Source organism: Panthera leo, chromosome C1, assembly GCF_018350215.1.
Source record: "Panthera leo isolate Ple1 chromosome C1, P.leo_Ple1_pat1.1, whole genome shotgun sequence".
Lineage (NCBI taxonomy): Eukaryota > Metazoa > Chordata > Mammalia > Carnivora > Felidae > Panthera > Panthera leo.
The window spans coordinates 69,582,090-69,587,317 of NC_056686.1; the positions used below are offsets into that span (position 1 = coordinate 69,582,090).

The 5,228-nt window shown below is 32.7% G+C and overlaps 1 pseudogene; it reads right to left on the minus strand.

Moving 5' to 3' along the window:
- Nucleotides 1-4,165: 4,165 nt before the first annotated feature.
- On the minus strand, nt 4,166-4,713 carry LOC122227923 (annotated as a pseudogene).
- Nucleotides 4,714-5,228: the final 515 nt, after the last annotated feature.

A 5,228-nucleotide genomic window follows, 5' to 3' on the forward strand; every position in this document is an offset into this window, starting at 1 on the left:
TGTGATCTTTTATAAGCTTCAAAAAAATATGTACTACCAAGTACAAAGTCTGGTGAACAGTATGAACTCAAAAACATATTTCAAATTAATTAATTAGGTCACTATCAATAAACTATTTTATAATTGTAATTATTTTATAATTAATTTTTGCCTTTCAAATAAATATAATATCTTCCCATAATTTTATCTTGTTCTGCATCTTTCTATTTGTTTTTAATCTGTGTCTGGTATTACTGTACTGCTAGAAATGAAAAAATAGTAGTCAATAACAATATTTATTTAATTTATGTTTATTCATGTAAATTTAAAGAGTATGCCTCTGGGATATGGGTTTCTTTAAAGGGCCCAATAGTAGATTCATTAGGCTTTGAGGGCCATTCTGTCTGTGTTGCAAGTGCTGGAACCTGCTGTTATAATGAGAAAGTGACTATAGACCATGTATCAGTGAATGGCCAAGTCTTTTTTCCAACAAAATTTTATGTAGGCACTGCTTTAGAATGTATTATGAATTATTTTTGATATTATCCTAAGCATATTTAATTTATTAATTTAACAAACTTTTACTGAATATATACAATGTACTAGAAACTGTGTTAGAGGTCAGAATGCAGCAATGTGCAAATCGTTGTCCTCAATGGAGCTTAGAGTACAATAAGATGTAATTTAAAATCAGTGTGTGTGTGTGTGTGTGTGTGTGTGTGTGTGTGTGTGAGTGAATGTGTTTATACAGGTCCTAGTGATGGGAAATTTTATTTAAATGTTAGCCATTAGGGACATCCAGTCACATTGGAACATATTTTATTTGTTTTAGCTAGGTCATCAGAATGGAAATTTGATGACAAACAAGTCATTATGACTCAGCCAGTAATAGCATTTTTATATATGCATGTCTGGTGATTCCTCTTCTTCCATTACTCACACATAAATATGTATAGTGCATGGCACAAAAAATTCTCTGGGAAAGTGTGAGTAAAACTAGTTAATGAATCCAGGTTCTTCTGGAACCAAAGCTTCTGAAATCCAGATTTCTACCTTCAGAGATGAACATTGAATCATGTCTCATATAATTTAACAGTCCTGATTAAAGCCAGCTGGTAGGCAAGGTTAACAATACCCACCAAATCCCTACGTAGGGAAATTTACCTGGAGGAGAGGAAAACTTTGGCAAAGGATCAGGCATCAAATACTAGGGCCCAAGTGACCATATGAAGTTGCACCCACCCTGACCCAGTCTCAACAGCAGCATGGGTATGCATTTGGTAAAATACATATGAATGTGTATGCATGTACATGTACATTTATGAAATTTTTAAGAGATATGCCATGGCAAAATCATAAGATAGTCCAGCTTTCTTTGGTATTAGCTTTTTGGTCAGGGATAAGGCAAAATTCCCAAACATAAAACATGACAAACTACTGTTTCACAAGCAATTCTGTTGGTCCTTGACTTCTAGCACATGTCCTACTGCAGTCTACATCTTGCATCAGACAATTGCACTGCTTGACCTGGGTGATTTTTTGTCATACATTGGTTAACTTGGGGCATTTAAAAAAAACTGAAATTTGCATTGCAAATCCAGATTTCCTATTTTTAGCAGCCATAACATGCAGCCATGAGAGAACAGAACAGAATAACAGGACTCTTTCAATTTTGAGCAAACTTTTTTCATCGAAGTATAATTGACATGCAATATTATATTAGTTTCAGGTGTAAAAAATATTTATTTGAAAATTCTGTACATTATTCAGTGCTCATTCTGGTAAGTGTAGTCACCATTTGTCACCATACAATGTTGTTACAAATATAAACCACATTCCCTATGGTGTACTGTTCATCTCTGTGCCTTCTTCCTTTTATAACTGGAAGTTTGTACCTTGTAATTCCCTCCATTTGCTAATCTCCGCCCTTACCTCCCCTCTTGCAACCACCCGTTGTTCTCTGTATTTAGAATTCTTCTGCTGTTGTTCATTTGTTTCATTTTTTAGATTCCACATATTAATGCAATCACATGGCCTTATTAGTCTTTCCCTGTCTGACTTATTTCAATTAGCACAGTACCCTCAGGGTACACCCATGTTGTTGCAAATGGCAAGATTTTATTCTTTTTTATGGCTCGGTAATATATATATATATATATATATATATATATATATATATACACATACATATATATATATACACATATATATATATACATATATATATATTACAAAGAAGATATTGGAGATATATATATATATATATATATATATATATATATATATATATATATTCTTCTTTTTTCATTCATCTATCAATGGACACTTGGGTTGCCTCCCTATCTTGGCTATAGTAAATATTGCTACAATAAACATAGGAGTATAAATATCTTTTCAAAGTGTGTTTTTGGGATTTGGATTAATATCCAGCAGTGGAGTTTCTAGATCATATGGTATCTCTATTTAAAAATTTTTGAGGAATCCCCATACTGTTTTCCAAAATGGTTGAACCAATTTACATTTTCATCAACAGTGCATGAGGGTTCCCTTTTCTCACCAACACTTGTTAACTCTTGCCTTTTTGATACTAGCCATTCTGACTGGTGTAAGTGATATTTCACTGTGGTTTTGATTTGCACTTAGTATTTAATCAATTAATTAAAGTTTTAAATAATTAATTTTAGTCTAATTAATTTCATTTAATTGATACATTTAATTAATTTACCCTGATTAATATTTTATCTAATTAAAATTTAATGATATAAAATATGTGACTTATTTTTATATCACTAGTCTTTTAGCAACATATTATGAAAGATAAATTCAATATTGTTTTCTGTGTCATTTATATAATTTTTGTTGTTATTAGGATGGGGTATTGGTTTTGACATAATCATCCATTTGGTGATCACTCAACTCCTTATTTAAACTCAAACATTGAACTGTCCTTGGATTTCTAATATAAACTCTGTCTAGTAGTAAACTCTATCTTGAGTGAAAATAAAATTTATTCAGCATTAACTCTGTGTTATTGCTCTATTAGTCAATTATATTGACTATTTCAGTGATTCTGACAAAATATTTAACTACAGGCATTCTTTCCTCAGTATTTTTAATTGTGGGACTCAGAGAAGTTAAATAAATTACATAAGATTCAACAACTAGTAAGTCAAAAACTGAACTTCAACAATAAATCCATGTGACTTCATTGGAGCAAATTGTTTATCTTATGACAAATTATACTTTCATCAACTATCGAGTTGCATTTGCTTATAATGTTTTTAATATTTCTTCCCTTATATGAATAAGTAGTATTAACCTAGTTTTCTTTATTATGATTTTTACCACATTTAAAAATGAAAAACATAGAAGGAATTTTAAATGAGAATATTCATTCAACTCTATATAAATGAATATGACAGTCTAAATGAAGTATGTGATTTGCCAGCAAAAATTGATTGACAAAAATTAAGAAATCAAACCTAAACAAAGAAACAAAAATCACTGTGGAAGAAATTTGGAAAATGGACAAAGGAAACCTCCCAAAAGTGAAGGTAAAGAAGGTAAAGATTTAAGTACAAATTATTATTATTATTAATTATTATTATCAGTAGTAGTAGTATTTATGAATGCAGAGCAGATGCCAGGTATATAGAGTATAGCCAATAACATTAAAAACAAACCAAATGGCAACTTAACTATATTCTCAGCAAAACAGTAATTTATGACATTTCTCCAAAAACCAACACAGTGCCATGTTCAACAATAAAATGAAAAACAAAACAACCAGCAGTTGCTACGTTAGACCTCAAGACATAGTTTCTTACAGCATTTCATGTCTACAGTTTGGTTCTCTGTTTCAGAGCATGAATTACTTTTCAGATGAAAAACCTGGGATGGCGGAGGTTTGTTTATGTGTGTTGGGGGAGAATCCAGGGTGGAAAAATAGGGGGGAGTAACAAGAGATTCATTTCTCTGGTCAGGCAACCAAGTGAGGAGGTAGTTATTTAGAGAGCTTCTCAAATAGAGAATATTGTACTGATCTACTGAGAGCTGAGGAGGTAGTAGGAGCTTCCTGTGAGACTCAAGATAGCAACAGGAATACTTATGCAAGAAAGTCAAGACCAGGGTGTCAGTGCAGTTTGACAGTGGCTCTTTTCTGATGCTACAACTTTAAAAGTATTCATTACAATACCACACACAAGAACCGCATAAAAACTCGAGTCCCATCATCACTGCTGTTGAGTTTCTTCATTTGGTACTGGCATATTTATCTTACCAGTGTGCAAAAGGCATATTCAACACCCTGTCTGGTCTTGGCTTAGGTTTCAATGAACGGAATCCTGTAACTCTTGGCCAATTTGTGGGCTTGTTTTTTGTTGACTGTCCTTGTTGGCAAATCACACTTGTTTCATCTGAGTTTTTTACTTGCTTAAGCTGTTCCCTGTAGAGGTTAATATCTGCAAATGATTTGCTATTATTGATGGCACATACACAGAGGAAGCCTTCACCTGTCCTCATGTATTGGTCTCTCATGGCACTGTATTCTTCTTGACTAGCTGCATCCATTATGTCCAGAACACAGGTTTTACCATCTGTAACCACCTGTTTTCAGTTAAAATCCTCTATGTTGGAATCACATTCATCTACAAAGTGGTTCTGGATTAGCTGGGTTGTCAGTGTGCTTTTCCCAACACCAGCTGCTCCAACTGCCACCAGTTTGTACTCAGTCATTTCACACCAGCAAGAACCTCAAGTTTCACAGCCTCTGCTTCCAACGGATTTAGGACCACAACTGGGGAAAATGTTGGAGACCCCAGAACTGCCATCACCAGCCCCCACCAGGGATTAAGTTCAAATCATTTTAAAACTTAAACCAACCAGTATTGCTAATTCTATTTAAGTTTTTAATCTGAATTCTGTTTAAGTTGTTGCAAAGAACTAAGAATATAATGCTTGCAACATCTTTTATGAAATCAGAACATTTATATGTCTGTCAAAGGCAGATAATATTTATAACAACAACAACAACAACAACAACAAATCCTTAAGGTCATTTTTTAATGTTAGTACACAATCCAAAATAAAATTAGATTGTAATTAAGAATTGATATCTACCAGTATTTTAAAAATAAACATAGTCCATAAAAGATTTATAACTGGAATGCAAGGATGGCTTGTTATTAGGAATGCAATATCATTCATCATGCCAGCAAACTAAAGCAGAAAAAATTTTAATAATAAATATT